General features: G+C 39.6%; 2 non-coding genes across 2 annotated transcripts; one reads left to right on the forward strand and one right to left on the reverse strand.

Moving 5' to 3' along the window:
• Window positions 1-3,103: 3,103 nt before the first annotated feature.
• Window positions 3,104-3,209, reverse strand: LOC145573517 (small nucleolar RNA R71). Its single transcript, XR_014097519.1, has one exon. It is a non-coding gene; the product is annotated as a small nucleolar RNA R71 (small nucleolar RNA).
• An 8,585-nt stretch (window positions 3,210-11,794) lies between these two features.
• LOC145573308 (small nucleolar RNA R71) lies at window positions 11,795-11,900 on the forward strand. Its single transcript, XR_014097357.1, has one exon. It is a non-coding gene; the product is annotated as a small nucleolar RNA R71 (small nucleolar RNA).
• The last annotated feature ends 4,368 nt before the right edge of the window (window positions 11,901-16,268 follow it).

Below are 16,268 nucleotides of genomic sequence, written 5' to 3' on the forward strand. Positions count from 1 at the left end.
GAATATAGTAGCAACCACAGAAATATTCTATGAGAAATAAGAAGCAACTAATCATCAATCCAAAGGCAAAAGTTTGTCATGAAAGACCAAAATCATGACTCATCATAGGCAAAATTATCCAAAACATTGAATAAACAAAGAAACAAAGCTACCATGAACAAACCCATGAGAGAGAAAGATGACCAACAATGGTGATGTCAAGAATTCAAGTGAGGTAAAAAATTTCATCATCATCAAATAACATCGTACAACACAAAATACAAGCAAAAAGAACTAACAATGGAGTTCTACCATTAAATCTCAAACAAGGGTTTCAAACTTCAAAAATGAGGAACAAGATGACTAGAAAATGATAAATCATACCTCAATGAAGCTTTAAAACACTTGAAAATTGAATAATTCAAGATAATAAGCCAATTAGTACACCAAGTTGCAAGTTCCAAACCCTAATTTAAGCACCCAAAATTCGAAAATCAAAGACCCAAAATTCAAATTTAGAGGACGAAAATTCGAAAATTTCGTGTGTGAAATTGTGATTTTGTTGTTGTAATTTGTGAAATGATGAATTAAAATGAAGATTTTGTGAAGAAATTTTAAGAAGAAAAAGAAATTAAAATGAAGGAGAAGAAGATATTGAAAGTCGGGGAGAGAGAGTGAAAAATGAGGGGGGGCTGCTATTAGGGATGAAAATGGGGGGAGTGGGCTGCCCCAGCCGTGCGCATGCGCACACCTTCTCGTGCGTGCGCACGGGTGGTTGGCTAGGGGGGGTTGCGCGCTGATGAGTGGCATTTATGCGACAATTTAGTGCTCTTTTTACGGGTTTTTCCCTCCCATTTGTAGCTTGTTTGCCCCCTTTTTCTCTCCTTTTTGTTCCTCTTTTCTTTGTTTGCCTTTCTCCTTGTTTTCTTTGTTTTTGTTTTGTAGGAATCAAGGCATTGGAAGAAGAGCAATTCACCCCCAAAATCCCCTGTGTGCGGGCGCGCAACACTGTGAGAACCCGCGCAAGAATGCTTCAAGAACAGAACACAAACAGAATAGTTTGTGCACCTTGTGCGCGCTTTGTGTGCGGGCGCGCGACTTTGATATGTGTGGGCGCGCAACCCGCACAAGACGGCAGCAGAATTAGAGCCAAAACAGGGAGTTGTGTGCGCCTTGTGCGCGACTTGTGTCCGGGCGCACACTCTTCAAGCGCGAGCGCGCATTATTGCTGGGAGAAGGCGCACATCCATGGGTCTAATTCCCCGTACCCACAGATCTGCGGGCGCACAAGATCTGCATGGGTGCACGCACGACATCTGCGCGGGCGCGCAGTGTATATGCGCGAGCGCGCACCGTTGAGTTGTAGTTTTTTAATTTCGTATTTTTGTATCTTTTAAAGGACCTATATATATAGGTCGTAGGGGAGATTAGTGGATCATCTAGCCTTATCTTAGAGACAATTAAACCCTAATCTAGAGAGAGAAACTTCATTAGTAGAGAGAAAAAGTGTGGATTTTCATTGATGAACTTTGATATTGAAGAAGGAGCTTGATTGAATCTTTGTAAATCTTCATCTTCAATTAATGAGCAATCTCTTACTCTCTTTCTTTACTTTTGTATTTAGTTTTGTTTGCTTATTTTGATTTTCCTTCTTTGCTTATTGATCATGTTGATGCTTATTGATTTGATTATTGATATTGTCTTCAATATGATTTGTGAGTAGTCACCTAGCCAAGGGTGTGGGGATGGTGTAGTTGTTAATTGATTCATGCTTATGATGTTGGGGTTATGTTAATGGTGACTAAAGTCTTTGTATGTTTGATATTCTTTAATCTTCTTGCAAGTGCACATTGTTGGTTGATTAAAGGTGAATCTTTGCTAACAAGAAACGGAAGTTGACTTAGTTAAAGTTCATTGCTATCGATAGTTCATTGATTGCACCTTCTAATATATGGTTTTAGTGTGGAAACATAGAGGCTATGTTTGGAGAAATTGATTAACCCCGGAAGGCGGTTAGATCGAGCTTTATTTCGATATTCTTGCATGCTTAGTTTACCATTGCTTTGCTTCCGTGTTATTGCATGATCAATTGGCACCTACATCTACCCACTTCCCTTGGTGTTTAGTTATATTGATCTTTAATCATTCTTAATCTCTAGTTTAATCTCTTAGTTATTCACACCTCTTGTCCCGAGATAGCTTAAGTCTTAAGTAGTGAATGTGGTGTTTATGCATGTCTCCTTATTGTTCGACCCCAATGCTTGCCTTATACTCGTATTAGGTTTGTTTAGGTTGTATAAATTGTATTTGATCTAGGGATAGACAATTGACGACGCGTTTATTCCCTTGTCAAATTGGCGTCGTTGCCGGGGAGACGGCTTCCATTGCTTTTTCATTACTTTATCTGAGACTATCTCATTGCTTGTTTGTTAGTATTTGCTACTACTTGTTACTTGTCAGTGCTTACGTTCTCCTTAGCTTTGTTGTATGAACAGAGGACGAACCCGCTCAAGGTCTTTGATTCCCATCGATCCGGAGTTAGAGAGATATTTGTCCTTACTTCGAAGAGAAGCGAGAGCGAGGAGTAGAAATTCTCACACCCCAACGAAAGAAGGAGTAAGAGAATTGGAAGATACTCCACCATCTTCACCCTCAAGTGAAGACTTAGATAGTCCTAATTCACCATCAAGTCCCGGAATCAACCCCTTTTCAATCTTTAAGTCCGAAAGTGAAGAAGGTTCTTAAATGGGAGAGAATACACCTTTGAGTCGTCTTGGGGCTCCCGAAGACTTTAGAGCCCAAAGTGGGATCCTAACCCCTACCACTCAAGCCAACAATTTCGAAATCAAGCCCAATTTGATTGCTTTAATAGGGAGGAAACAATTCTCGGGTGGAAAATTTGAGAGCCCTCATTAGCATTTGAAAGAATTTGAGAAGTATTGTGACACAATCAAAGCCAATGGAGTGACTTAAGAGTATATCCGCCTCAAGATGTTTCCATTTTCTTTAATTGGGAGAGGTCTAGAATGGCTAGAGAAGGAGGTACCCCCTAATTCTCTCACAACTTGGGACCAAGTAACTACGACCTTCTTGAGGAGATTTTATAACCATAGGAAGACCGCCGAGGCTCGGTCCTTAATTCAAGGTTTTCGCTAAAAGAGTGGTGAGACTCTAAGTGCGGCATGGGACCGGTACAAAGAGCTTCAACGTCAATGCCCACATCATGGGATACCTAAGTATCAACTCATCCACACTTTCTATGGAGGTCTCACACCTCAAGGGAGAACAAGCCTAGATGCCGCGGCCGGCGATCCAATCATGAACAAAGGAGAGGATGAAGTTGAATGCATCATAGAGGAGGCCGCAAAGCATTATGATGATTGGTATGAAGGAGAAAGGGAGGCTACTTCTAGCAAGGGTGTCTATGCATTGGAGCAAGCCAACGCAATCAACAACCTTTCTACCCAAATCTCCAAGATGGCCAAGCAAATGGACGAAATGATGAAACAAAGGTCCAACCCTCATGGTAATACCTCCCCTTCAACCAAGGGAGGCAATGGCAATAGAGAGCTCAAAGTGATCTTGGAGAAGACGGTTGCCAGAACGAGAAAGGATTGGTCCTCTAAACTTATTGATTCTCTATGGGCTTAGAGGACCGCCTTCAAGACGCCAATTGGGACCACCCCTTACAAGCTTGTATATGGGAAGAATTGTCATTTGCCCGTGGAGATGGAGCATCGTGCTCATTGGGCGATCAAGCAAATCAACTTGGATCTCCATAGTGCGGGGGAGCAAAGGCTTTTAGAGTTGCATGAGCTAGAGGAGTTGAGGTTGAGTGCCTATGAGAATGCAAGTATGTATAAGGTAAGATCAAAAGCGTGGCACGACGCTTAAATCATCAAGAAAGATTTTGTCAAAGGGCAAAAGGTACACCTCTTCAACTCGAGGTTGAAGCTCTTCCCGGGCAAGCTCCGATCAAGATGGAGTGGGCCATACATTGTTACGGAGGTATTCCCGTATGGAGCATATGAAATTTTCCAAGATGGCCACTCCCCTTTCAAAGTCAACGGCTACCGCCTCAAGCCTTATTTTGAAGGATCCCCAAGTGATGAACCAATTTTAGTTACTCTAATTGATGTGCATCGTCAATTCCACCCTCCTTAATCATCTCAAAGAACGTCGAGCTAACGACGCTAACCAAAAGCGCTTCCGGGAGGCAACCCGAGTTTCTAACCCTCTTCTACTTTCTTCTCTTCATGTTGCTTTCATTTTTCTATATACAACTTTGGATTATTGGGATTTGTGAGTTTTGATTGTATTTGTGTCTTTGATATACGGTGCATCTAGCATGATTGTATAGAGTTTAGATGTGTAATTAAGGACTATTTTTGCAGGCCGTTTGGTGTTATATATGGAGCTAAGTTGGGGTTTGGAGACTAGGAAGTGAGTGAGGAGCATTTAAAGAGAAAATATTAATGAGGATCCTGTGCGCGGGCGCGCAGGCCTGGGAGAACCTGCGCACAGGGAAGCTCAGAAAATCAGAAGCTGACAGAAACATTTGCGCGCCTTGTGCGCGACATTTGCGCGGGCGCACAGAAGAGGGGTGTGCGGGCGCGCAGGCCTGGGAGAACCCGCGCAGATTGAAGGCAAAAATTCCAGATTTTGGCAGAAGGTTTTGCGCGACGTGTGTGCGCCATCCGCGCGGGCGCGCAGTTCACTTGCGCGGGCGCGTAGTATACCTGCGCGGGCGCGCAGATCTGGGTTTATCGGGGCTTAAGTGTTCTTTTTCCCGTTTCTTTCATCATTCTCACAACTCCCACTCACGATTCTCACTCTCTCTCCTCAAGAACTCAAACCCTAACCTCCCAAATCCCGTCTAATCTCACTTATTTCCTCGTAATTTTATCAAATCCCTTACATTCCCTCACTTTTCTCACAAATTCATCACTTTCCCCTCTCAAAATCATCCATTTTTCACCAAGTTCGTGGTGGTTCTTTGGTGGTCGAGGTGGTGGTGCGTAAGGGCTCTTGGAGGTCTTCAAGCTCTTCAATTGTGGTATAATCCTAATCTTTGAGTACTTTGTGGCTTTAATTGATTAGATAATATCATGTTTTAGGATTTTTAAGCAAGAATTGAGCTTGTATGAATTTTGTGTTATTTTAAGATAGTTTTGCTTATAATTGTTGATTTTGTTGAGAATTTCTTAGTGATTTGTAAGTATTGTTGATGAATATTGTTGTTTGCATGAAATTTGGCTAGCAATTACTTGACTTGGATATTGAGAGTTGTGTGAGTGATCACTAGCTTAATTTTGAGCATTGAAAATTGTTAATGCATGTGAGATTGAAAATGTATGTTGATTGAGAGTTTTTGATGCTTGATATTGAAATCTGCCTAGTGATTTTCTCTTTAGTGATTGAGTATTGCAAATTTTGGCATTGATTGTTGTTGTCATAGTTGTTTTATCTTGTGCTATTTGTATTTGGAAAGTTGTTGCTCCTAACCCCTTTTCAGATAGCAAGATCAAAGGTTTCAATTGTTGTTGTTGTGTGCGAAGGATTTGGTATTCTTGAGTGTTGGAATCACTCCTTGGTGTTCTCGGTATCTTTTTGGGTTGTGAGTAAAGTTGGTGAAGATGAGTGGTAGGAGAAGGAGCAGGAAGGAGCCTAGAATATCAGTTGATGAACCCCAACCCTCCTCTTAAAATCTAAACCAAGCACAATCCTCACTTCCCACCTTAAAATTTGTGAACCGACACCATGCTCCCATCCATCAAACACTCCTCAAACGCAAGCTTAACCCAACCCGACACTACTATCAACGCTCAATGTGTGACTTGGGGATAGATGAGGACCTTCGGTCCCTTCTTGATAACCTTGGGATGAGTGAGTTCATCCAACACCAATACCCAACCTTCAAGGAACCCACCTACGAGTTCCTAGCTTCCTTTGAGAAGGAACCCGTTGGAAACAACGAGTTCCAAATCTCCTTCCAACTCTTCAATGCCCGGCATGTCATCTCTCTTTGGCGTCTAAATGAACTCCTAGACTTTAACCCCGACGCCGATCTTCTTGCCCCATACACCGAGCTCTTCCCCGAGTACGACGCTTTCCGTTAGTGGCGGACAATTACCGATATGGATGAGTTTAGTACTCGGTACTCGGTGGCAAGCCAAATTATCCATCCAGTACTCCGCATCCTTCACCGCATCTTGGGGTTTGCGGTGTTTAGCAAACAAGATTTGAGCAAGCTCTCTCATGAAGAGCTCTTCACTCTTTGGGTCGCCACAAAGGAGGAGTTGAGTTGGCGGCTCAACATGGGGTACTGGTTTGTGCTCTGTTGTGAGGCAATCAAGAATGGGAACAAGACGGGAGAGATTGCCTTAGGTGGGATGATTTCAAGGATTGCCTCGAAGCTAGGGGGTGGGGTTCTTTTCCCTTTTTGCACAAGGGTGGGAAAAGATAGAGATATGTTCGTGGACATCTCATACATGCGGAAGTCGGTCTTCATCCAACCGATCGACGATGTGAACAACTTCCACGATTGGTGGTTGAGAGGGAGCACCATTGCATTCTTCCATACCCGAGCCGCACTTCCTTGGAGCGGAACACAAGGAATGTGTAGAAGATTCCTAGGGACAATGGCGTCCTCCCCAACGTTCTTGGAGGTGAGCGAAACATGATTGTCCGCGAGCGGCATCAACAACAACAACAACAACAACAAGAACAACAAGAAGAACAACAACAACAATTCCAACAGCAACAACAATTTCAACAACAACAATTTCATCAACAACAACAACAACAATACTTCTTGTGTTGATGGCCATTGACCTTGAACGGAGATGATGAATCCAACATAGTAACTTCAACAACACCATTTGGAAAGACACCTTGAACCAAATAAGGATCACTCCACCTGGACATGAGCTTTTCGGGGAACAACTTCATCTTAGAATTATAAAGAAGAACTTTGTCACCTACACAAAACTCTTTTTTCTCAATAAGTTTTTCATGAGCATCCTTAGATCGAGCTTTGTAGGTACTTGCACAATCATAAGCATCAAGCCTAAGTTCTTTTAATTCATGAAGATCCAACAACCTTTGCTCTCCCGCACTCGCCAAGTCGAAGTTGATTTTCTTGATTGCCCAATGAGCACGGTGCTCAAGCTCCACCGGAAGATGACATGATTTTCCATAGACAAGACGGTATGGAGTGGTGCCTATGGGAGTCTTGAAAGCCGTTCGATATGCCCATAAAGCATCATCAAGCTTGTCTGACCAATCTTTCCTATTCCTAGCAACCGTCTTCTCAAGGATCAACTTTATTTGATGGTTGGACACCTCAACTTCTCCACTAGTTTGAGGATGGTAAGGAAGACCAAAATGTTGATAAATATCATGCTTTCTCAACAACTTTTGGAAAGCATTATGTATAAAATGCGATCCATTGTCACTTATTACTGCCTTGGGCACACCGAATCTCGGGAAGATGATCTTTTTGAATAGCTTCATCACCACCTTGTGGTCGTTTGTAGGGGAGGCAATGGCCTTAACCCATTTAGAAACATAATCGACCGCCACAAGGATGTATTGTTTTCCAAAAGAAGAAGGAAATGGTCCCCTGAAGTCAATGCCCCATATATAGAAAACTTCCAACTCGAGGATGGGTTGTTGAGGCATCTCATTCCTTTTTGAAATGTTTCCAGTCCTTTGGCCTCTATCACAAGACTTGATAAAACCTCAAGTATCTTTAAAAAGATGCGACCACCATAAACCAATTTGGAGAATCTTTGAAGCGGTTTTGGAAACTCCCATGTGACCACCACTAGATCCGAGTGGCACATCTTCAAGATAATTCGGCACTTCTTCACTTGGAATGCAACGACGAAGCAAGCCATTAACTCCTCTCTTATACAAAATTGGATCATCCCACAAATAGTGTCGAGCTTCTCTCTTGAGCTTCTTTCTTTGATTCTTCGAAAATGAAGGTGGAAACTCCCCACATGCTAGAAAATTAACCAAATCGGAAAACCAAGGGAGTTCCTTCACATCAATAGCATATAAAAAATCATCAAGCATTCTATCTTCGATAGGGGAACCATCATCTTAGACTTGGAAATCCTCAAGGCAGGAGAGGTGATCCGCCACAACATTCTCCACCCTTTTCTTGTCTCTAACCTCAATATCAAAGGTTTGAAGTTCAAGCACACACCGAAGCAATCTAGGCTTTAATTCCTTCTTAGCAAAGATATATTTGAGAGTTGTATGATCTGTGAAAACAATGGTTTTGGAACCCAAAAAATAACAACGGAATTTCTCAAAAGCGTGCACAATTCCCAAAAACTCCTTTTCCGTTGTTGTGTAGTTTCGTTGAGCTCCATTGAGGGTTTTTGACATATAATAGATGACATGGAGCTTCTTATCAACCCTTTGACCCAAAACTCCTCCAATAGCCTTATCACTAGCATCACACATCAATTCAAAAGGTAAATCCCATCTCGGGGCTTGGACTATGGGGGTGGAAGTCAAGGCTTTCTTCAATTTATTGAATGCTTCCAAGCATCTATCATCAAACACGAACTCAACATCCTTTTGAAGAAATCATTGAGGGGCTTAGCAATTAGAGAGAAATCCTTGATGAATATCCTATAAAACCTGGCATGCCCCAAGAAAGATCTCACACCTTTTACATTGACCGGAGGTGGTAGCTTTTCAATGACTCCAATCTTCGCTTGATCTAGCTCTATTCCTTTGTGAGAGATCTTATGACCAAGGACAATGTCTTCCTCAACCATAAAGTGACATTTCTCCCAATTCAAGACTAGATTCACTTTCTCACACCTAGCCTAACACTTTTCAAGGTTCTCAAGGCAAGCTTTAAATGAAACACCTCCCACCGAAAAATAATCCATGAACACTTCCATTTTCTCTTCCAACATATCTCCAAATATGCTCATCATACACGTTGGAAGGTGGTGGGGGCATTGCAAAGCCCAAATGACATTCTCCTATAAGCAAAGGTTCCATACGGGCAAGTAAAAGTTGTTTTCTCTTGGTCATCCGGGTGAATAGGAATTTGAAAGAAACCAGAATAACCATCAAGAAAACAATAATACTTATGCCTTGTTAGTCTTTCAAGAATTTGATCAATGAAGGGAAGGGGGAAATGATCCTTTTTGGTGGATGTGTTTAGACGTCGATAATCTATACACATCCTCCATCCCGTGACCATCCTTGTAGGAATGAGCTCACCTTTCTCATTCTCCACAATGGTCATGCCTCCTTTCTTTGGGACAACGTGGACCGGGGAAACCCACCTTAAGCTAGAGATGGGGAATATGATTCCCGCATCCAATAGATTGGTGATTTCCTTCTTGACTACTTCCCCCATTTGAGGATGAAGTTTTCGTTGTCTTTCAATGCTTGGTGAGCCATTATCCTCAAGAGTGATGTGGTGCATGCATAAAGCGGGACTAATACCCTTGAGGTCATCAGTGGTATAGCCCAAAGCACCTTGGTGCTTTCTCAATACACCACACAACTTTTAAGCTTGGCTCTCACTCAAGGAGGAACTAACAATCACGGGAAAAATTGAGTTAGGGCCTAAGAATTCATACCTAAGGTGTGATGGAAAAGGTTTGGGATCAACCATGGGGACACCTTTACCGTCTTTTGTTGTAGCCGCTTGCTATGCTTCTTGCCTAGTGATGTTCATGCATATTTTCTCATCAATATCTTCAAGGCTTCCACTCAGCAAATCATCATACAAAGCCATCTCTTTGCTAGGAACACCTATCTTTTCCTTATTCAACAAAACATTCTTAAGAGCATCATTAGAGATAAGCAATTGCTCATGCATAGAAGACACAACATGATCAAGAGAGTCAATCATCATACAATTCTCCAAGGAAGAATTTGGATACTTCATGCTATCGTTCAAGTCAAATTCAATCACCTCATCTCCTACCTTAAGTGAAATTTTAGCACTCTTCACATCGATCATAGCACTCGAGGTAGCAAGAAAGGGTCTACCTAGAATGATAGGAATGCTAGCATCTTCGTCCATCTCAAGTACCACAAAATCCACCGGAATAACAAATTTGCCAACCCTCAAAGAGACATCCTCTACCTTACCCTTTAGAAACTTGATTAACCTATCGGCCAATTACAAAGTAATGTTGGTAGGCAAGAGTTCCCCTAGTTCAAGTCTTTGGTACACCAAATATGGCATAAGGCTAACACTAGCTCCTAGGTCACATAAGGCATTATCGATTTGCATTTTGTAAATAACACAAGGGATGGAAAAGTTTCCGGGATCTTTTAGCTTTGGTGGCATCTTGTTCATTATGATTGCACTACATTTCTTAGTCAATTTCACCGTCTCCACAACATCACAAGTCCTCCTACCACTGAAAATGTATTTAAGGAATTTTGCATAATTCGGCATTTGGGTGACAACGTCAGTAAATGGTAGAGAAAGATGAAGTTGTTTGAGCATGTCAATAAATCTTCCAAATTGTTCATCCAACTTGTGTCTCATGAATCTTTGTGGATAAGGAATCTTGGGTTTCACAACTTCTCTCTCTTCCTTCACCTCCTTAGGTGGCTCTACCATTACTTCACTCAAGTATGCACCATCTCCCTCATCCTCAACTAAAACCTCCTTGGCACCCTCCTCACTCTTACTCTTTCTAGGAAAACTCTCCTCAAGCACCCTACCACTCCTTGTGATTATAGCATTAACGGGTCTCTTAGGGTTTAGGCCTTGAGAAGGTAAATAAGAAGGGCTTGCTTGGTCTTTCAAAGCATTGACAAGTTAAGAAATTTGGTTTTCAAGCATCTTATTATGGGTCATCATTTCATTAAACTTCTTATCACTCACTGTCATGTAAGTGTTCAACAACTTAGTTTGGTTTTCAATGATTTCCTCCAAGTTAGTCCTAGAAGAAGAAGAGGATAGAACATAGGAATTATCACTTTGGGTTTTTGGAGCAAAACGGGGTGGGGACCCCTTTGAGCATATTTTTGAAAATTTCCCCTATTTTGATTGTTCCAATTACCTCTACTTTGATTTTGACCATAACCTTGATTATGATTACCATAATTTTGATTGTTATTACCATAATTTTTGTTTTGATTTTGGCCTCTATAACCCTCGTTGTTATAGTTACCTCGGGAGTTTTGGTTCCCTTGGTTCCTATTACCACCACCTTGGTTATAGTTGTCAAAATTTCCATGGTCGTTGTAATTCCTATTCCATTGACCCCTTTGATTTTCAAACCTTAAATCATTATTATTTAACACATAGTTCACCTGCTCATTCACATTCCCATCTTGATCATCACAAACATCCATACATGCATGAGGGCAATAAGAAGCATCATGATCATATGATCCACAAACATCACAAAACAAGCAACCACTAGGCATGTTACTAGAATAGAGAAAGGGTTGAGAGTTAGAAGACATACCTCTCCCCTTAGATTGGGAGGGAAGATTCGAAACTTGGGAGGTAGCACTTTCCAACTTTGCCTTGATAGCGGACATATCCTTCCCCAAGTTTGTCATTTGTGAGGACAAGTTGTTTATGGCATTAAGATGATCAACCGAGTACACAAAAGAACTACTCTTGTTAGTTGACCCCCTTTCACCATCTTGCCAATCTCTATAGTACCTCACTACGTCTTCAATTATGTCTACCACTTCCTCCTCCGTTTTATTCATAATGGGACCTCCGGCTCCTCCATCAAGACACGACCTTCCTTGAGGACTTAGGCCACCATAGAAGATTTGAATAATTTGGTAAGTAGGAATTCCGTGGTGAGGACATTCTCTTTGATACTCCTTGTACCTCTCCCATGCTTCATAGAGGATTTCACTAGACTTTTGCTTGAAACCTTGAATCAAAGCTCTAGCCTCCGCTGTTTTCTTTTGTAGGTAGAAACGGGATAGAAATTCCTTGGTCACTTCGTCCCATGTCCTTAGAGAATTGGGTTTGACCTCCTTATCTAACCATTCCAAGGCACGCCCTGTGAGAGAAAAAGGAAAAAGCTTAAGGCGGATGAATTCTTGGGAAATTCCATTCACTTTGATAGTGTTGCAATACTTTTTGAAATCTTTTGAGATGGTTTAGCGGGCTTTCATGTTTAGCCCCACTAAATTGTCGCCTCTCTATCAAAGTGATCATTGCCGGCCTTATTTCGAAGTCATTTGCCGGTGTTGTAGGTAGAGCAATCCCACTTTCAAACCTATACGCACCCGGAATCCCCAATTCCTTCAACGCCACCCTTAGATTTTCTCCCATCCTTGCTTGTTCTTCTTGTTGTGGTTCCTCTTCACTTGGAGGGCTAAAACTCAAAGAACGTCTAGCAACACTTATCCTTGCAATTGTCCTCTCAATTTCCGGATCAAGTGGCACTAGTGAACGACCACGTGCTCTACGCATACAGTCTCAAAATAAATAATTAGTAGCACGACTACAAATAGAGCCAAAAAGAGAAAAAACTTTTTTGTATTTTCCAATTAAAAAGGAAGTAGATTCAACAACTATAGAAAAGCACCAATATCATTCCCCGGCAATGGTGCCATTTTGATGTGTGATAATTTAGGTCGTTGAAATCTAAAGCACCACCAATCAAACAATTAAGAAAGTCAAACTTATTCTTAGTATAGGACAAGTCCGAGTCAAATAGCCTATGGTCAAGCTACTTTGAAGAATGAGAGGTGAATTGAGTTGTAACTAAGGTTTCAATCAACCAATCAAGTCAAGAAAATCAATATGCTAAACACTAGGGATTAAGTTTCCACATGCAAGCTCAATGATTATGCCAATCGATGAAGAACTCAATTGATTCAAACGTTGCAAAGGACAAACAATAGTTGCAATTAATAAAATTCAAGAGTTATCTCCTATAAGTCAAGCTATGGTTCACTATGAATGACTAACAAGGAAAATCACAATCAAATTCAACCAATTAAAGCAATTTCAAATCAAGGGTTCATGTCATTGAAATTTGCTATGCAATCTAGATTAATCATCTAGGTTGATCACTCCTAATCAAATTAATCACATGCACAACTATGTCAACCAATTTAATTGCAACAATTCAATCAACCAAGAATCATCAACTAGCAAAAATCATCAATCAAGCATGCTTCCCCTTCTCCCTAGCTACTAATCTACTCACAAAACATAATGGAATTGAAAAACAAAGCAAATTGAATCACAATTATCATCATTTCAAGATTAATCATAAAGAAAATTAAATTGCAACAAATTCTTAAACCAAAGATCAACAATTAAATCAAACATTCAAGGATTAAAGGAAAGATCAAGCAAAATTAATTCAGAGAAAGAAATTCTCACTAATTTTCATTGATTGAAGATGAAATCCAAGCTCAAAGATGTAATTTGAAGTACAAAACAAGTAATCTAAAGTTTCTCTCTCTACTAAATTTGGAAATAAGTCTCAAGTACAAGTGAAATCGTCATCCCCCTAAAAAAGGAAAAGTCAAGGGGTATATACAGTAAAATAAGCATAGAGGCTCGGAGGAGGGCCGTACGCACGCACCACAAGCCTGTGCGCACGCACGCAAGGGTCTGCGCGCACGCACAGGGGGGCCTGCGCACGCGCACCCCTACTGTGGTGTTGCGGCGTGCATGGCTCCTCTTGCTTGCTCGTAGATCCTTGTGCGAAGTTTTGCTCCTAACGCTCTCATGCATCCCTATAGTTAGTGCTCTCGTGATGATGCCGGCGAGGAGGGCAGCCCTTGATCTTCAAATATTTGCGCGTTCATGACCTAGAATCAATGAGAGCGCAACCGTGAGAGTGCAGCAAATAAAACTTTGAAACTTCACTTACAAAAATTCAAGTAAAAGTAAAGGAGAAAGCAAAATGAATAGAAACTAAACTAAAATAGCTATATAACAACAAAAATCATGAAAAATTCATAAAAGTGAACAAAAAACCAAAATGAGTTGTAAAGACGGAAAATAAAAGAAAACTAGAAAGACTATATGAAAATAAAGCAAGAAAATAAAGAAAAAGGAAATAAAAGCTACTCTATTGAGCGCCATAAATGACGCTCATCAATGCTACGCATCCCCATATCTTTAGAAAAGACAACCTTGGAGGTTTCTTCGTCCATAGCTCGTATGGAGTCTTTTCTACAGCTTTTCACTACAAGAAAATTTATCTATAGAGGCAAAGCCTTGAGGCAAATAATTTTTCATAGCCTCTAAAAGATATATTTAGCATCAATTAAACTATGATTGTCTCTAAATGTTAGTTTTTGCAACAGTGGATTATATGATGCCTATAAATGTTCTTTTTTACATCAATGAAGTTATAGTTGCCTCTAAAAGTTAGTTTTAGCATTACTGAATTTATAATTGCCTCTGAAAGTTCATTTTTTAGCATTAGTGAAACTTTAGTTGCCTCTAAAAGTTATTTATAGCAATAGTGAATTTTATGTTGCCTCTAAAATTTTTTTTTTTTAAAATATAGCAATAGAGAAATTATGGTTGCCTCTAAAAGTTTTTAAGTGGCCTTTAAAAAAACCGGAAATTGTATGTATAGTGATGCAGTGAGAGAAATAATTAAATGGCTATTCTTCTTGTGCAAGCCTTGTACAAGAGCTTTTAATTTGGCAACCTTTTAAGCTTTTTAATTCGAATTTGCAATAATTACTTGATTATTTTTCTCTCTATGGATCTTATCTTTTGGTTAGTTTTCTCTCTATATCACCCTCCATAGCTTAGATTAAAGTAGCTTACTAATTTTCAATTTTTCGGAGTAAATTTGTATGTATATACTATAGATATCACAGAATTCATGTGCAAAAATTTTAGAATTATATCGGATAATTATACTATAATTCAAGTAAACTTATTTAATTTCAGAATTTTTAGTTATTATTTTTATTCTAATTAATCGGCTTGATAATTCAATAAGCTATGATCATCAAGGAATTGAAGAAGAATCTGGATATTTAAATCAATTCAATGAGTTCGAAGGTTGTTGAGTTAGAGTCAATTATTACGCTCTTCTTCATATCACACTTTTCGTGTAACAATTGTTCAAGTATTTTTTATTTTTATTTTATTTATTATTTTTTTTTTTGGTGCAAATAAATAGTAAACTATCTGTGAATAAAGGAGGTACACCAAGTCAGACACTACTTCTAATGTCATCCGTGTCCCCAAAACTATACCCCTGTATCTATATCTGCCACTATGTTTTATTTTTTCAATGTATTTACAATATACTTTTGGTATTTTTATAATGAATTTAAAATGTATCTAAATAAATATTACGAGTAGAAAAATAAGGCAAGACTATCAACTACTCCATAGCTACTAGCACATACAATAAGAAAGCAGCGAAAGTTCTATAAATTACTACTCATACTCATATAAAATTCTTATTACGTCAATAATAATATTTCAATGATCTTTCAGAATACTCTTGAAAAGATTAATTTTTTTGAGACAATCCCTTATGGCCAATTCCATTATGTAATTACTTGGAATAATTGATGTACTCCTCTCAAATCATAATATTAAAAAATAACATCACATATAAAGTAGCTAGGAACCTAAATTTAAACGGCAATAGTTTTACAATTATATTAAAAAAGACAATAATAAAGGGTCATGGATATATAGTATCCATACAATTAGTTTCATCATGATCATTGAGCTCCGGAACATCATAGGAGTTTCTTGGTGTGGTCTTAACTATAACCTTCCAATTTGGCTTCAAAACATCATTGACATAAAATACTTGGTGAGCTTGTGTAGCTAAAATGTAAGGATCATTAGGTAACAACTTTGATGTATTAACGCTTATGAAGTCAAAACAATCGCTATTGATCCCTCGACCATGACTATGCACATCCCACCAGTCACACTTAAACAAAGTGACACGATTACCTCCGAGGTATTGAAATTCTATGATTTCTTGTAAGAGGCCGTAATAATCAAGAGTTGATGATCCACTTTCTCCGTTCACAACGATCCCACTATTTTGTGTTTCTCTTCCCCTTTCACTATCCTTTGTACGAAACATAAATCCATTAACCATGTAGCCATTTACAGAAATCACTACACGATCTGGACCTTGTGCTAATGCTCTTAAGTTAGTAGTAGCACTTGGATGGTTATCCTTTGACAAATTTGTCACCTATAAGATTGATAACTTAGAAGATTATCAAAAAATGATGTTAAAAAAATATTTAACCATAATGTATTATTTACTTGTCAATTATGTTTGCATGAAACTTTA

Source organism: Chenopodium album, chromosome 12, assembly GCF_948465745.1.
Source record: "Chenopodium album chromosome 12, dcCheAlbu1.1, whole genome shotgun sequence".
Taxonomy (NCBI): Eukaryota; Viridiplantae; Streptophyta; class Magnoliopsida; order Caryophyllales; family Amaranthaceae; genus Chenopodium; species Chenopodium album.